The sequence below is a fragment of the Molothrus ater genome, chromosome 2 (assembly GCF_012460135.2).
Source record: "Molothrus ater isolate BHLD 08-10-18 breed brown headed cowbird chromosome 2, BPBGC_Mater_1.1, whole genome shotgun sequence".
NCBI lineage: Eukaryota > Metazoa > Chordata > Aves > Passeriformes > Icteridae > Molothrus > Molothrus ater.
The window spans coordinates 10837822-10856949 of record NC_050479.2 but is presented as its reverse complement, the minus strand read 5'-3'; the positions used below and the strand labels follow the sequence as shown (position 1 = coordinate 10856949).

General features: G+C 34.1%; 1 protein-coding gene across 4 annotated transcripts in view; it reads right to left on the bottom strand.

Annotated features, from left to right (window-relative positions):
- DMD (dystrophin) overlaps positions 1–19128 on the bottom strand; it is a 1044614-nt gene that overhangs the window by 509104 nt on the left and 516382 nt on the right. The window contains exon 1 of one of the 4 annotated variants that reach the window (XM_036378914.2): positions 2399–2468. The exons of the other annotated variants lie outside the window; for them this stretch is intronic. The gene's annotated coding sequence lies outside the window, so the exon portion shown is untranslated. Of the gene's footprint in view, positions 1–2398; positions 2469–19128 lie in introns of those variants that run through there. 4 annotated transcript variants of the gene reach the window in all.

The window sequence follows — 19128 nt, the reverse complement described above, 5'->3', positions numbered from 1 at the left end:
TGTCAAATTGTAGGTTGAAGACAGGGAGTTGACTGTAAAATCAACATCTCAGTGCAGTTCCAGTAAATGCTAACAATGATATTTTCCAAAGGTGCACACACATATATGCATGTTCATAGAGAAATTATATAAAGACATTTTAATGATGCCATGGCATGCTTCAAATATCTATTAAAAATAACTTCTGATGAAAATTATCTTTAATGCTCTGTAATTAAATACAATACCAAAATGCTTATGTATAGACATCCTCAAGGAAATAGACAGAGATACAAATGGATTTACTAATCTTTCTGTTCATATAAAGTTAAAGACTGACAATTATATCAGAGTATTTAAAAGGAAGTCAGAGAATAAAACTGCAGTATTCAATCACCATGCTATTTAGCCTGCCAGTATATAGATCAAGGAAAAAAACAATGCAGAGTATTGTAGACGTTCCTCTAACATCCTTTTTCCTAACTCTAAACTCTAGCTTTCCTAGTTTGTTTACTAAAATGTTATGTTTAGGATTTAAATTTATCTTAGCAACTCCTCAGTTTCGTCTCCACTTAAAAAAGCTATTTTTACATGTTTTTATGCTCAGGAATACTTGTCTTAATTTATTCACACATACTTGAGACTAAATAATCTATGACATAACTGTTTGTTTTCTGAACTTTTATGAGGAAGAAGACAAATATCCATCATGAAGAATGCAAAGCACTCCCTCACAAGACCAAAGCAACAGTGCATGAAATTGAACTCAAAAAGAGCCTCCATTCTGTGTGACTTCTTGGCTGACACAATTTTGATATTTATAGCTTTTCGAATATGCCACTGGAAAAGAACTTGAAGCTTTTTCTAGCTAGGAAGGATTAATGAACATGTGCACCTGGTAATTACAGCACTCCATCTTTCTCAAAGCCCTCACATTGCCTCAATGGCAGAAACTGTAATGAAAAACCATTGAAAATATCAATCTGCAATTCCATAAGTCATTTAATTATTAAAATATATAATCTCTTTTCATACTTTCTATGAACTATGCTAACAGTGGCATGCAAAAAATCATACTTTTTCTTCATGTTATTACCTGGAACACCTAATTTAAAATGAAAAATTCATCTGATATCAGCTTGGGGTTTAACTTACTCTAACCTCAGATTGGAAAATGCATGGTAATAACTGTCAAATACTTCTGCAAGAAAGAGCAGAAAAAAAACACCCCAACAACCTGGGGTAATGCATGCAATTTTAAGACAAAAAATTACATACTAAATTTCAAAAGAAGCTTATTTGAAAAGAAATATTTAAAGATTGGGGAAAACAAGCATTCTGTACTTTTTTTCCTAAAGAAGGTTCTCAGAGTTATTGTCAGGTGGAAACTTTTTAAGCAGTAATGCATGCTGCCACAAACATTTGTCTAACATACATACCACTAGAAATCTACAGTAGCTGGGGTACTGTTTGTTTGCTGAAACACTTCCCAAATAAACTTGAAAAACACTATGCACTTCATGTTCTATTTTAAGATTAAACCATACTGAAAAAACTTGGAAAATATTACAAAACAAAGCCACTTTATCATCAAAGTAGTAAACCCCCAAATAGTCTATGAGCATCAATATTCAAATTTTCTCATGTTATTCTGACATTTGATATAACATTAACCTGAAACAGCCAGACACATGAAGGGATGAAACAGACCACCCAAAAGTCAAAACAACCTTACTAATAGAGATTATTTTAAGCAGAAAGCCTCAACTGCTTTACAAGTGAAATTAAATTTTAATATACATTTCAGTGAAGTCCTTAGCTATTAGAACATTTGAATGAAAGCCAATTATAACCTAAATGCACAGACATCTATGTGGCTCTAAAAGTAGTCTTTTAAAAGATATTTAAGCACAGTATGAAATTTGAGCATTAAAAATGGCCTTTTATTGTTAAAACATACTGTTCCTTGGTGGATTATAGAAAAAAAAAAAGGTTCCAGTAGAGATAAGTGTGCGTGAAATGCTCTCTCAAGAGTATTCAGCCAAACTGACTGCAATAAGGGGACTTCAAAAAGCAGCAAGAGAAGAGATGTTCAAAGCACCTTGCAGCTTTGGGCTACTGGCCTCTACTGCTGTTTTTAATACACTTAGGTTTAACTTGGGAGCGGATAAATAATTGACAGAGGTATTTTCAGAAAGCTTTGATCACCGCACCGTTTGTCACAAGCTCCAAAGTAGTCGCTGCGATAACACTTAATCTGGGGCTTCTTATTTCAAGTACAAAAGCATCCCCTCCCACCTACTGCTCGCAGACTCCTGCATCAGGGCAGGAGACTTAAGATGCAGCCTGCACAGCACTAACACGCCACGCTCTCCGCCGGCAGATTCCTTCTCCAGCACGCCTATTTTCGCATCCTTACCTTTAAAAGGCTGTCCAGAACCTGCAAAGTTCCCCCAGACGGTTTTAGTTCAGAGCATCCAGCAGTGCATCCGCACAAAGCTTTGCCATTGCGAGTGTGAAGAGAAAGAGCTGCTGGGATGCTGAATGGCACATCAGCCAACTTTGTGTGTATCCGCGGCTCCCTGAAAAAGCTGGACCGAAATTCCCCTCGCCTGCGGATTGGATTCAACAGCGCTCAGAAACTGTGAGAGAGAGCAAGGATTTAAAAGGGGAAAAGGGAGAAGCGGGAGGGGGAAGGGAGGGGGGGCACGTCTGAAGAGAAAAGAAAAATCCTGTCCTGGATACTGGCTGCGATAAGTCTTGGCTGTGAAATACAAGCTGCTCTTCAGAGTCCCACAAATACTTGCAAAACTACTCTTCTGTAATGTTTTCATTGCACTGTGTACCATAGGATGCCATCAGTCTGACAGCTGATATTTCAATATAGAATGTGTTAACTATTTGCCTAGCTAACATATTAGGGGACAACACAAGCATTTCAGCCTTCATGCTGAAATCATAAAAAGAAAGTGCAATATGTGAATAAAACTAATTTTAGATATACTTAGACTAGAATTTTCCTAATTTTCTGCAGATTATTTGTGTACTCATTTAGATTCAAATAACTGTAAAAAATGTTTTCTTTCTTCCCTGTTAAATGTAGATATTGAAGTTCCCATATAATGGCCCATCAGTGTAGACTGTTTCAACTGCATTACTTATCCAGTCCTTGTAGAAAATCTACCTGTAACACTAAGTCCCACCTTTACACTTTATGTGCTAGTCAGTCTAGAGTGAATCAGAGTTTGCAGAGATGCTCCTGACACATTACACCTGATTTAAATATTCTTTACCAGCACAATTCTTCCACTACTCTGAAATGAAACATTTTTACCTGTATAGCTAATGATGTACACAGTATATACAATAAAAGTTAAACTTTATGTATCTAGGAAAATTGGGGCTTTTTCCTTGCAAATTTGGCCTTTGCCATTTTAGGAATAACTTTTAATAACATACAATATATGCTTTATCACACAGTCTTTCTCAGAACATAGTAGGATACAAATTTATTTCTGCTTGCTGACAATGAATATACCATTTTCTAGTGGCTCTAATCTTTTGGCACTGGCACAGCAATTTGAGGTTAGAAGTAAAAGTGCCAGGAAGATAAGAGGCCAGATGTACCATAGAGGTGATGACCTCATTTGGCAAAAAGAAAAATATTTTTGGCATTTAGTTTGAATAGCACAGTTTATTTCAAGTGGTACCTTTTTTTAGTGAGATTGCGTGAGGAGGAACACCTCAACCCCCTCCAAGGTCATAGGACCCATTAAAACAAATGAGACACATGATAAAGGTCAAGCAGGAAAAAGAACCACCAGGGTAAAAGACATGGCTCACAACTATATCTATTCAGTGTATTCTTTTTCTCTACAAACAAACATTGTATCTGTCTAAATGTTAAGGAGTTTACATTCCAAATTACATTACCAATTATGAGGCGTTAAATTGGCCTGTATAGGTTTTCCAGCTCCGATTGACCTCATCAAACAGCTGTGATTTCTAAGCAATCAGTCTCTAATGAGTTTAGAAACAATAAAGAGAAGTTAAAATACCAGATGTATTTAATTTATCTTTAAAGAAAAAAATAACTCTCTTAAGATGTACATCTTGAAAACTTTAATATGTACAAAATGTTCCTTGGTTTTGCATTTTTGGCTAATGTGTGGAGGAATCATCCTTAGTGACTGAAAAGGAAAAACAATACTTATGCTCTTCCCGTGTCTTTTTAATATAGTTAGTGCCTTATCAGCACTCAAACACACTCCTGTGAACAGCTCTAGAAAACTACCTAGGATGCTGGAATACCTTAGCTCTCCTTCAATCTTGTCTTGGTTTTATTGTCTTCTAGTACAAACATCTGTAATGCACTCAAAATTATATTGCAAAATTTAAAACCAGGTAAAACCTGTGCACCTAAGGAAGGCAACATCTCAGAGGAAGAGCTGAAATGCAAATGTAGCTATTAATTGCAAGGGAAAAATTCTATACAGCCATCTCAAGTAAAGCTTATAATATTGCTGGAATATTCTGCCTTAGAGAAGTTTTTTGTCAGTACTTGTTAAGGCTAGTTAAGATCACCAAAATAAATAGACAAAATGAATAGATAAATAAATAAGTTACTATAATAAATACTTCAATACATTAATTGAAAGGTAGAATACAGGGTCATTGAAAGGGTTATGAACAGAAGGTAATTCTTAGCTACAAGTTCAGCGATTAAAGTATTTAGCTTTTAAGGACAGTCAGTCCATCATCTTTCCTGTGCACAAAAGTAATTGAAAGTAAAAGAGCCTTTACAAAAGGCACTTTAAATGGTTTGTTTATGTTTGATGACTGTTTAAGTAAGCAGGAAACCAGATAACCTCTCTGCAAACAATTCATTATGTGGCTGCTACAGTACTACAGCACTACTTCAGGAATCATATTGCACACACATTTCATGTGCACTGAGCAGTCCCTTTTGTGTCCTATGCAGAAATATTGCACACACATATTAAATATACATTTGTTGTTCCTTTTGACTGTAGTGTACAAGGACTGAATGTAAAGAAACATCTTTGCAAAAAGATTCAAGTGCTAATCCCAATTTTGATTTACACTACACCCTAAAGTAGTTTTACTTTCCCTCCTGACATTTTGCAGCCTTTCAGTGGAGCTAACACATCCCATCTCCCCAATCACAGTTCTTTCAGAAAACCAGAGGACTAGACCCTGGAAAACAAAAATCACTAAAATGACCCCACTGATTGCAGCTATCAAGGAGTTATACAGAGAAAAAATGGTTTCTGAGTTATCTTAGCTTGAGTTTGTAGAGAACAAACTTTGACTTAGCAAATGACTAGGAATTCAACAGAGAGATGTGTCTGTGTTTGCCATGAACTCTCCTACAACTGCCAGAAGGCTGCATATTTAAACAGATGTAGATAATCCACAGCAGATCCCAGATAATGTGGAAAACATTTAACCTGAATGTGAAAAGATCACATCAGTGTAGAGGGTCCATATTCAGAGCATTTTGTGGCCAGGCAAATCCCAGAAGAGTTTTCTCATTGCTCTTGGATCATCATCCAGAACATCTCTGTAAGGAATATACAAATGACCTTGCCCTGATTACTGACACTTATGTTTGTGACCATAATGGAGATTATATTCTGCACGTTAAACACAAGTCCGTAGTGTGATTTGGGTAGCCAAAACCAGAAGTCAGGAAAACTCTCAGGAAAAAGAGTGCCTTAAGGTAAAAGCAGTGAATGTAACTAAATGAGATTGCTAGATCTATTAGCTTTCAAAATTTGACTCAATGTCCTACTGAGCCTGACATCTTTTGGTCAGACAGGTATCGTAATAGGAATGCAGAAGAAAAAATAATTTCAGCAGCATTAAAAGGACTGTATCTCAAAGACAGTGCTCATTTTTTTGTAAAAACAGCACAGAAAAGGGCACTTTACAGACAGGTATTTTATTCATCTAAGTTATTTCCAGGAGGTATTAAGAATCCACAGGTAAAGGAGACACAGAAAATCTAAAAAGGGCTCCTTTCTATTACCAATTCTCTATTCTTATTGCTAAAAATGCTGCCATTTTGGCTTTAAGCACTCCTGTCATTCCTAGGCCAAAGGTTCTTGAAAAGAGAAAGTGCATAAAAGATAGAGTCACACCTGAACTTGTCATAGTTTATAGGCTTTTATAGCATGTAAGATAATGGTAATATTACCATTAAGAATTCTGCAGCCCTCAGGGCTCATGGTATTCTTTATTCTTTATGCTTTTAGAAGTTAAGTTTGTGTTTTCTATTTTCCATGACTGTAAGAGAATTCAGGAGCTAACATTGTTAGGGAAAAAGACCTTGCTGCTGCAGCACACAATCAAGTACTCCAAGTATTACAAGGACACAACTAAGAATAAAAAATTAAATTAAGAGCAAAAGAATGAAAAAGATAACCTTCAGTTAGCCCTGAAAAGGTGAACACTCCCTCACAGCACTGGTCCCTGTTCAGCATTGTGTAACACATCTGCAGGAGGTAGTGATTCCCCATCCCTCCCTCCCATGTGTGCCAAACAAACTCAGGAGGCAAGCTCCTTTTTATTGGCTTTTTACAGACTGGTTACCTACTGTGAAGTAGATATTTCCAGTTTCCAGCTATTAGACAAGAAAAGGTCTACTTATAATCCATTATAAGCTTTCCTGACAATGCAGGTTTTTCTGAACCTTGAGCAGGAGGTGCTGTAGAGGAGGAAGATTTACTATGAACTCCTGATTTACTCACCTCCACTCCTGTTTTCATCTTGATCATTTTAAGAGACTTTTTGAAGAGGAAAGTCAACAGACTAAACCTTAGGCTCCCTTTAGAACTACACCTATATCTAGCAGCTATATCAGACCATCCAGATGACCTTACAAACTTGCTAGATACCATTTAAAAATGTGCTTAAATTACATGGACTTTTGCCTTGTTCCATTTGTGAAGAACTGTTCCACAGTTTCACTATGCTGGGTGTCCCCAGGTTGGAAGTCCTTGCATAGCAGGTGAGGTATTCTGCAGGTGTTCATGAAGATGAACTAAGTCAAAAGACTCAAAAACTCTCATGGGTGAACTCTATTCATGAGTCAGTCAAGAATACAATACTCAAAAGTACAAATTGTTTTGTGATTTCACCTTTCATTTTTCTTTTTAAATAACCAAGTTTTGATGTAAGCTGAGTTTTGTTACTGTCAGAGAAAACAGCTTAGATTACAGATATCTTTTTTTGTTTTTAAGTGACATTAAAAAGAGGTATATTAGTAAGGTATATTAGTATAACATACCCACAAAAAGTTATTAGCAAAGTTCTAAAGGGATGGAGAAGTAAGAAATTCCTTAACACTGACAACATCAAAGATGAACACAGAAAGGAGTATAAACTGCTCTTTCACCTATAACAAAAAATCCTGCCTGTAACTGCTAGGGCACCTGCTGTGCTATCAGCTCTGCAGATCCTTCTGCCAATATACTGCCTGTTTCTTCTGATGGGGCTGCCTTGCCCTGTCTTCAGCTCTTGGCATGTGCACAGATTACTTCTGGATTCAGTAGTGAGTTTATCTCTAAAACTTGCTTTGACTAACACATCTGAAAAATGATACTGCAATATCGTGCAATGCTTTCTCTTTCCAGGCAGATTAATTAATTTGCCAGAAGCCTGTGGATGAATTCTTGCAAAGGGCACAGGGAGGCTCGAGATGTGTTCTCTCTGTTGGTATCACCAGTCCTGATCACCTGCCTGGTTGGCTGAAAAGGTGACTGCTCACCTGGCAGTTAGCAGGGAGGAGGAGTTCACACGGAATTCTCATACTGCAATTCACATCATCACATCTCAGTCAATTGGATTGAGCCTCTCCACACAGGACGTTGGATATGAGATTTTACAGATTAATTAATTTTTAGCAAAAGATGTATTAAAAGATGGCAATTTTCCAGGACAATAATTGCTTTATTCCCATCATGCAACAAATATAAAAAAAGCTTCTCTTTTATCTTCAAATTATAATTCTCATTATTACAGTTGAGAGAAAAAATGTCAATAATTGTTTTGCATGTTAGTATTTTTAGACCAATTGCCATATATCTTGAAAAAAATTATGAGGTGTATTACAGGAAGGTTGTCAGCTACATTAAACACTGTGAATAGTTTCAGTAGCTCTAATATATAAATTTACATCTATCATCCTACCACTGAAAAGTGCATTTTAAAACTAATATTTGATTTTGCTCCTTCTGCACATCATGTGGTTTCATTCAAGATGAAATTTAGCATGAGAAATTGTCCTGTGATGAAAAAGAACATCGCTCAAAGTGTGCACACCAGTTAGAAAGATGGATTTATTCTACTTCAAAGAAATGCATGTTCTATTTAGACTTGTACTTTATCACACTGGGTTTGGATCTTAAATATTCATTTTGATTATGTATTATTTCACTGATTTATTCACTCATTAATTCAATCCTATAGTAATATGATCAACTTCAATGGATATATTTAAACTGTTACATACATTTTATCTTTTTGTGCTACACAAAATTCCTCCATCAAAATAGTTAATTAAGGAAGAAAATCAAATTTTTCTTAATCTCACACTAATGCATAATTTTTTCTTTGAAAAAAAATACAACTTAATTATGAAAATGAATCCATGAATTATAGGAAGACATGTGAGTAATATTAGAAATGAGCATAGCAAATGAAAAGTCGACACAGTATTCATGTTTGATTTAATACATCAAAAGTGAAGCAAGAGTGTGTCTAGAGAGCTCATGGGTCATATCATCCGACAGATATGTAATACCCAAATGAGTGCTGATAAGAAGATAAAATGAGATATATCTGTTTTTCTATCTAATGTTTTGTGAAGTCTGTTTGTACCTATTCATTTTGGTGTCTCAGTTACAAAGGCAGTGTATTACAAAAGGATTTGGGACGTCCAAATTTTTTTTACTCCTCAACAAGATTTTTTTTCTGACTTAGTACAGAATCATTTATTCTATTCCTGATTTTCAAAGAATCTGAAGGAGCCAAGTTCTCTTATCTCAGTGGAATTGATGATCCTTTAGCCCCTTGCTTCTCGGATGTCTTTGAAAATCCTACGTCCTTTCCCTGATTATCCATCTATTGAAGAGAGCATAAAATTTACTTATCTGGGGTATCCAATATGAAAAATGTGCACACATTGCTGAAAGATGATGGTGATGTGAATCTGATCAAAGGGAAACATGGGGTTAGATTCAGGAATAAGGCGGTGATAATTTAACTGCCTTTAGCAGAGGTAAGAGTGATTTTAAAAAAACCTGCTTTTTTATTACCAAAAAAGGAATAAGGGAATACAAAAAAAAAAAAAAAAATAAGGGAATACAAAGCTTACAGTAAATACAATGTCATTCAAATTAGAGACATTTAAGTCGATGACAAATTCCTTTCTTTTTTATTTTTCTTTTTTTTTACCCTTTCCTTCTTCTGTTTCTTTTCTGACTCAGTCACCAGCATCAGCAACAGGACAGTAAAAGCAGCTACAGCATCTCCACATTTTCAGGAGCACAAAGTACTATCATGTTCTATTTGTGTCATAGCTGTGGCCAGTGTGACAGGCTGGAATATTACAAGGATAGGTCATCACTGAAAAGTGGTATTTTATTCCACAAAGAAAAAAAAGTTATAAAATAATCAGCCCTTACCTATTAAGCCCTATTTCTGTTCTCAGTATATGTAACTTATATATTTATAGAGAATTTTATGCATAGGTTATGCAAACTACCTTTTAAACAATTGAAAATATCAATGATTGACAATAGCTACCAATTAAAAACACGACTAAGACTTCTGCTGATGTGTTTACAGTTGTTCAATATACATTTCTTATAATACCATGACCATCAGTTTCTATATTTGGAATAATTTCTGCCTCTTTCTAATGAAATTAATATCAGCTACATTTTTTCTTTTTCTCCAAAAATGGAAATAAAATATACAGGATATTCTAGAAATTTGTTAGCAAAGTCATCTAATTGTTTTGTTGTTGGTTGTCTTTATTAATTGTCAAAGCTTAGAATTGGGCTTGATAAGGTATATGTCTAAAAAACTAAATAAAATCATTGTGCATAGCGTTAATATTAGGAAGTTGAATAAAAAATAGCATCTCAATTGAATAAATTAATTGTTGGAGGCTTGAACAGAAGTCATAATAGGGAGAGAATACTGCCACAGTTTGGCTAGATAAAACAGTTGCAGATAATAGTTTTATCCATCTTAGGAAAGCTGCAGAACTATCACTGAGTCTCTTCAAGGTCAAATATAACCCTGATATTGTATTGCTTATACTGCTATGTCAGGAAATGATACATCACAGTTATAAATTTATTAGTGTGAAAAAACTTATGTGCTATTTGCATTTTGAAAGCAATATTGAAACATTAACTCCTCAATACTCAAAACACCCCAGAAAGATTGTTAGGTAGAACCGATCACAGAATAACAATAAAAAGGAGTAAATTATCTTCACATTTATAAAAAAAAAATTAAAACTGAGTTAGATTAAATATTTTCCATGTTTCTTGAATATATACAGTTCATACAGATACAATGAAAAAATTCCATTAGATCAAAACAGCAAAAAAAGAAACTGGATGGCTATATAAATTCCAAATACCTTGGGACCTATCACTGAAAATAACTTCCCAGTCTTTTACATATAGAATTAAAGACGCCAATGAAGATCATAAAATCAAACTTAAAATTGATTTATGATTCAGTTGAAGGTCTCTGTTCTTTTAGACTAAAAGACTGCTGTTTCCTATCTTTATGTCCTGGGCAGACATTTTTTAATGACAGCTAGTTAGGAATTTCATCCAATAAGGGTCAAGAGACGTCCAAGAAGTTATGTAGAAGTGTTATCATCTTCCCACCCTATCTCCTCCAGTTTTAAAGGCACATCTATGTTCTCTCTAATCCAAAGGCACATCTATTTTCTCTATAACTCTGCCTCAATTTCAGCAGTAGGGAAGGGCTAGTTATATGGTATCCAGATCAGCTTTACTCCAAACTTTCCCACAGCCCTATTCCCTATAAAGTCAGAAGTCAGTGGTCATCTACTAACTGTTTTAAACTATATAATAGAGGAATTTTTTAACAAAGTAAAAAAATGGTGGAAAAGAGAAAACTGGAAAAATTCAAAAACTTTTACACCCTCCCCAGCCATGGAAAAGCTGATGCAGACATCCCTTTTATACAATGTAACCACCATTTATTAACTCTGCCCCAATTAGGTCAGAACTAGCTCCACACTACCAAAACTATCAAGCCAAAAACTGCCAGGCAGTCATTTGGAGTTTGACATTACACATTTGACATTACACATTACTTATATTCACAACATTCATTTAAATGGTTAGCTCCCAGCAACCAGAAATAATAAAAATTTTTTGGACCTCCTGCCTTGTCTCTATGAGGAAAAAAGAAAATTCAGCTTTAGCCATTCAAGTTAAAGTTGTCTTCAACAAGCATAGACCTTTACAAACTAGGGATATCTGAAGAGAAAAAGTTCAATTAATTGCACCTAATAATTAGAGTGAATCAGGCAAAATATTTATCGTTCAATGTCATAAGGGTGGTATGCAAGGAAAACTATGATCCTATGGAAGGGTCTTTCTGATCTTCAGATAGGAAAACAGCAATTTCCAACTGACAGGATTAATTTAAGAAAGAAGAAATCCTGGACACAAACCCAGTTGTAATCCAAGTTTTGCCATGTCATTCAAGTTCTTATGTTCCACACCCTTTCTGCAGGTAGTACTAACTGTAGAATGCAGTTTTGCACAGAAAATCTCTCCCTCACTTCAAGTAGGTTGACTTTGGCCTATGCAACTATTAAAATAAAATACAATAAAATAAAATATGAAAATAAAGAATGGAAACATATAACCCTAAAAATTTTATATTACAATATTATTCCTACAGTGCAGTGATACTGAAAAAAAACCCCAAACAAATAAAAACCAAAATTTTCCTCAGTAGTACCAATTCCCTGATCAAGCTCTTAAAACAATTTTCTATTTTAATTGGAAAAGAAGGGAAGTGTACAAATAGACTTCTGTCATTGTGAGTTAGTTTTACTTTTTACTTTTTTAGAAGTAAAAATAAAGTCCAAATTTATCTGTGAGGTTTTATATGCACACATAATTCCCATATTTCCATAATTGTGGAAAATGTGTTAGACTATGTTGCTTTTCACAACCATGAAATTTGGCAAAGTGAGAATTTCATACTTGTATTCACTCTATCATGGTCACAATCAGGTTCTGTAAATACTTTTCAAAATGAGACCTTTTAAGTCGTGGTCATCATTCTTACCATCTAATTTCCTGGCAACTGAGTATCTGTGCTTCCATTAAATCCAAGATGCTTTGGAAACTGTATTACACTTTACACTTTTTCTGGCTCTCTAAATAGATACCTAATGATAAACATTATCTGAAGGGAATAAGGGGATTTTCTTTTGCTTTATTTCCAATGAGGTCAATAGTTTACTATTTCTATCACTGAAGATTTGCCCTATGAGTCTGTAAGACAACATTATGACAACCAAGGCTGTGTAAAAAGAAAAAAGAGAAAAATGCCCCATAATTGTCCATCTATCAAACTTTAGAATTGATTGAAGATAGAATAGAAATACATGAAGACTAGTTTCTACCATCAATATTTTTGTCAAAGTCCTGCTTTGCTTAGCCCTGATTATTTGAAACTCTAACATAAGACATGGAGATTCAGTGACCAAAAATAATATTTCCTTTATGGATGGCTGCTAGGAATATTGCAAAAGAGTTCCTGAAACTTTTGCAAAAAGCCCTTCCAGAAGCGCATGACTTATTTTCTCCAAAACAAGTAAACTCCTTGATCCAAGAGTGCAAAGTATCAGTCATGGTAGAAATAGGACTTTTCAAGGGGAATAAAGAAAGACAAGATGAAAAAGCAAATCCAACAGTGGAGTTACTGAAAGTTCATTTTAGAGATGTGCTTTCTTACCACGTTACTACCACATTTCAAAATCACCTGTTTGCCTTTCCATTTAGTCTTATTTTTACAAAAGCCTATGGTTTAAAATTAGTTTTAATACATCTCAGTATTACTGTATAACTAGAAAATGTTTTTCAAAAAGATAAACAATAAATGCAATGTCCATAGACAAATTCCTCATTTTTATTTAGATAAAAACATCTGAGTTCTACATTTTATCTTAAGAGCTTTTCTTGATCGACCATGTGTTTCTAAAACTGAAGGAGACTATATTTGATCAACTGACCAAAACAGTAATTTATGGACACACATTGATGAGTGCAGTGACAGATGACAGTTCATATTTTACTTTTGGTGCCTCACTTCACACCATTTAAATACTTTGATGTCCAGTGGTAGGACACAAGACCAAGTCTCTCAAAACTCCAGTCACCCCATGTAGGATTGTGGAGATCAGATCACTAGATAATTTTTATGCTACATAGAAATAGCATGTCTTGACATTTCATTTATGAGTGCATATGCAGAAACCTTAAAAAGAAAGCTTGGGTAGAAAGAACATACAAAATAAGAGTGCTAAGAGCCTAGATATATATATCTATATCTAATATATCTATATATCTATATCTATCTATATCTAATGTATATCTATATCCTATCATATTCACTCAGAAATCTACTATGAAGTAGAACTCTCTGAAGCAGAAGGGTACAGCAGATGGCAACCAGCAACCAAACATGGAAACAAAGAGTAGGCATGCTGACATTTGTCAGCAGCTGCAAAGGACAGCCCAATAATTCTGATGGCTTTTGCAATTGTCCAGAGATTTTTCTGCTTGTAATATCTCAGATGAACTAACATTTACTTCAACCTCAGCTGCTTTGGGTTTTGTTAGGGAATGCATTTAATTCAAAATAAAAATTGTGTTGCTTAGATTTTCCCAGTTATGGGAGATTTTACTTGTTTCTTTCTTGGTCTGGACTAATAGTTCCAGGAATGAGATTTTATTGCAACAAGGGAAAAAAAATAGAAAGCATTCTTAGATGCTTCCTGAAAGGTGCATTGTCTTAACTTTCAGAAATCATCCAATCACGTGCATGCTGAAACACACAAAAATTATAGGAAAAAGGTAAAAATTTGAATATAACATATTGTTATACTTTAAGACATTATTTCCGTACCATCATCATGTTTTTAAACTATCTTAGCCTTAACTTCTGGCTCCTGCCCCCATATTTTCTGCTTGGTTTGGTGCCGTGTGATTTTGAGTCAGATTTTGCTTCCAATAGAGCCTTGTAAAATTTCTTCAAAGAATGATTTATGCAAGGTAGAAAAAGTGCTACATTTATATTTGAAAATTATACTACAGTATTGTTCTCCCAGGAGCCATAAACAGAGCAGAGTCCAGTTTGTGCTATGGAAAAAGAGCTATGAACCTCACTGGGACTTTTAATCACAATATGCTGGCTCTGAATTGAAGATCCATTTTCTGTCGTGTCCCATTGGACTAACAAAAATCTGTTTGTTCATGGAAGTTAATTTTAAAATTTTAGCAGAAAAAAAAAAGGATACTGGAGGTGTTGCCCAGATTTCAATCAAGCTTGACCTTATTCCAGAAAAAAAAAAAAGTGTATTGTTGTGTTGTGTCTTCAAACCAGTTTTTCAAAAACCATAGATGCTATTATATATTTTTTTCTGTGTCCTAAGAATGTTAGGAAATACCCTTACAAAACCAGGAATAATTGTATTCTGCACAGTAGTCTGTGGACATAGGGAAATGTGTAAAATAAATTCCCATCTGGTCATACTTTTTTCCATTAGTGCCTTCAGCTTCAGATCTGCACTGGGGAAGTGACTTAATGCAAGAGAAAAGCAATGAAGCCACTAGAAACTTCATCCTTTATCACTGATTTTATTTAAACAGAATAAGAGTAAAAAATCTGACAAAATACCACTCACAATGTCACTCCATTTATCAGAGAGGCCATTGAGATTTTACCAAGGGGAAAAAAATGAGATATATATAAAACACAGTAAAGAATCTCTAAGCTCTCTGTGTGATTTTTTGACCTTTGGGTAAGACTTGAATAACGAAGTTCTAGAGCTAGATTATACTTAAATTAGGACTTTTGTTGACAATAGACAATAGATTAAAGAGATAGGAGAAAATACTACAGATTTCTAGATTTTCCCTGAATGTTTTTCTTTTGATTATGACAAAATCTGGACAATTCTTATATACTTAAGAGAATATGGCAGCTGATTTCTGACTCACACTAGGACTGCAAGCATTGGAGAGCTGGAAATATGGAATGCAGAGGAAGAGTTTCCCTCTTCTGACTGATACTGGTCATTGTTCTGAATGACTTTATATGATAATGACAATATAATAGGAATAATGTTAGCTTAAATCATGGTTATAGCTGAAGAAGTGCTTTGGAAATAATTCTATGCAGAAAAGGAATATTCTTGAGCTGTGTTACAACCTCATATTCATCCAAATACAGTATTTTATGCTGAAATATGCATGTTAGTTATTGCTTGCTAAACCCTAATTGGTACTTGTCCTGATCTGTCATTCCTAAAAAATGGATATATTAGATTTATATATTCAGATATACGTGTGGAAATCACTGGTCCATGTCCTCATGTCAGATAGCTGAGATCTAAATTTCTCACTGCTATAATGAAAGCTGTGAAAGACTGAATTTATTAGAATGGAAGGGTCACTTGACTTGGCAAAAAATGTAAAACCTGTATTATACAGATCAATGGCAAGCAAAGAACTTGAATTTCAATTTCTAATACTTTGATTTTTTTTGTTTGCTTCTTCTTATACTCTGTTGAGGTTCTTTCCTGTATAAAGTACTTAAATGTCTAAGAAAACTTACCAGAAGTCAGAAAACAAAAGGATAGAAAAAAATTAGAAATCTTAAAAAAATCTTAAAAAACATAGATACCTAATCCAAAGATCTTAGGAACTATACAGTAGCTGTGCAAATAAAATCAAGAAATCCATGTAATAATGGAACAATGAGAGATTCAAGAGGAATTGAGTTAACCACAGAAAAGTAAAAATAGTCAAAAGTGAGGATAGTCAAAATTTCAGATTTCATACTTACACTTGAAATATATTTTAATGCTTTAAAATTGGAGGTGTGTTTTTAGAAATTTTTAGCAATTTAGCAATGAAGGCAGAATGGGGAAAGAATTACTTTGTCTACTGTTATATTACTTCATCAGTTGCTTAATGTGCCTAATTATTATGAAGCTATTGTGGTATGACAGTCCAGTAACACTCAAAATAATTACCTAGCCCTGTTTATGGAGTTTCTAAATTTGCAGTGTCTTCATGAGATCAAGCACAGCTAACATGATTAATTTCTGCCTTCATGATAAATGTCTCTGAGGTCAAGGGTGTTCAAAGATTTTAAATCAGTATTATATAATAGCTGCTGATATTAACTTTAAAAGTAATTGCATCCCACTTGAAGTACTGCTGACAGCACTATGAAGCAAAAGACAATGTACCTGATAATGTAATAAACCAGCCTAATTGGGATTCTAAAAATCCAAACAATTTTGAATAACTCTCTTTTTCTACCACAGAAAATACTGCCAAAACCAAATGGTAAAGTGGTCTACATTTTAGTGATTGTGAACAATTCTGTCAGGTCTACAATGCATAATAAGATAAGGTGCTGTAAGTTCTTCTATAAAGCTAATTTTGATTTGAGATGCAACTTTGCAAAACATCCATATGAAAACAGAAATTTCCTAATATGTTACGTTTTAACTGATGTTTTATTTTCTGCATCAGTTATTACTCATAAGATTATTCTCATAATCTTATGAGTTATTACTCATAAGACTATTACTTCAAAGATGTGGCAAAATTTTTTTACCATATTCTGAGCTTTAAGAAAGAGAATTTATGTTCTAAGCTTCTCTCTATATTATTTCATGCTTGTATGCTGTTATTCTGTTTTTGGAGGAATGTGAAAAATTTTAAAACATAAGTAAGAAATATGGAATATTATTATTTGCATACATGCCTTTTACAAATATTCTGGTCATAAATGAACCTCAGGAAATGGTGCACACTCCATTTGTATTATAACATAGTTCAAATATATTTTTATGGGATCATACTAAACATAACTTCACTTGGTGTCTTTCCATTAATTGTAGAATTTAAACTCAGTTTATACATTCACACTAACTTTACTAAGTTCATCTCTTTCTTTTCTTTTCTCCTGCTGCTGTGTGCTCAACATAATTTCTACTGCCAGAAAATGCATCCTTTTTTCAGATACCAGCATAAGAGTCAAGTAGACTAGGATGCTCTTAAAAATTTGAAAATTACCCATACAGTTATGAGATAATTCAATTTCATTAAAGTGATTTTTATTCCTAAATGTGTTATTCTTTCCCTCAATCACTCTCACTATTATAATAAAAAATCCAGCCATATAAGCAGAACAAAATACATTGTAATTCTTAATGTCTCTTTGTCAAAATACAAGATGTATGAAATTTTTCCTAATTAGGGAGATGGGATTAAGAACAAAAGTTGCATTCAAAGATTGTATTCTGAAAACGCACTTAGGTTACCCCAAGGGTTGTGTTTGAAAACATAATTTCTTTAAAATGCATAAAGTCTATTGAGACCTCACCAGAAACAAATCAACGAGAAAAGAATCAACACAAAACAAGCCAAAGCATTAAGTATTATAACAAGATTAGTTATATGAATGAAATAAAAGAAAAATATTTGCTCTTCAAAATAACTTATCTGAGGAAATGAGGATACAGCAATGCTCCTACTTGTTCCTTATTGCTGAAACATGCTTACAATTCTATCTCAGTCCAGACTGATGTTTCAGTATCAAAATAACTTTGCTAATTTAAGATTCTTAACATTGTTCTTTGTTTCTCAAAAATAACATTGACAAGAATTTATTTTGTTTTGTTTGGGTTTTTTTTTAAACTAAACATTACTTTCACATTGACTGGTCTCCAAGAATTTCAGGAAATCTGCTGGAGCCCAAGTCAAAATCTCTAAGCAATCTGATATTAAGTTGTATTAAGGGAAAAAGGTAAATCAGAATCTGAAGACTGATATAGTCTCAAGTGATAGAGAACTATAGGTCTGTTAGTAAGCAAAAAGAAAATGAAGCAGCACACGCACCAGCACAACTGAAATTACAGTCTACCTCTAGGAATAAAGAATGCAAAGCCTGCTTAAAGCCTTGAGCACTGCTATAACAGAAAAAAAAAACAAACCAAAACCAAAACCAACAAACCACCAAAACACCACCCTACAACAATTCTGAAAAAGAAATGAAAGCAAGAGAATTGTGGACAGAAAAGAAGTGATAAAGAATCAGCTATGGCTGGAGTCTTCAATGTGACACAGACAAAGGAGATAGTGAAATTCTTTGAAGGCATATAAAGAAATAGTCAGCTTATGATTCTCTGTGTTTTTTCTCAAATATCACTGTTACCTAAATTTTGTAACTACAGTAAAAGATGGACAAAGTCAGGAATGTCAGATCATCTGCAAATCATTTGGTTTAGCCACACACTAAATAGTACTGAAAAATGTGTTAATTTTTTTGTAAATGTAATTAAACAGTGACTATGAATATGTGAAAAAAAAACCAAAAACATACCAATAGACCAATAATAATCAACATGGCAAAATTTAATTCCAGTTTAGCTTTATCATTAAAAAAAGGAATTCTATAACAGAAAAATGCAGTAACCAAGATGCAGCACCAGCAGCATTTCAAATATAAATGAAGCACAAACATCCATTAAAACCCATTCCCTTACAGTTTAATAAGAAACATTTATCTATTAAAATGAAATATTCAGCATACATCATAGAACTGTCTACTAGACCTTGGGTATTCTAGAGAAACAAAAAATATACCGTGGTGGTGCCTTTCTCCTCCATCTCCAGGCCTGCTCTACCATTTCAGGTGCATCTGAGAGGCTTTTACCAAGACCACTGAGTGATGAAACACTTGACCAGACCAGCTGGCAGGGTGAAGCATCTCTGACCATACAGACCTGACAGACCCAGAAGACACAGTCTC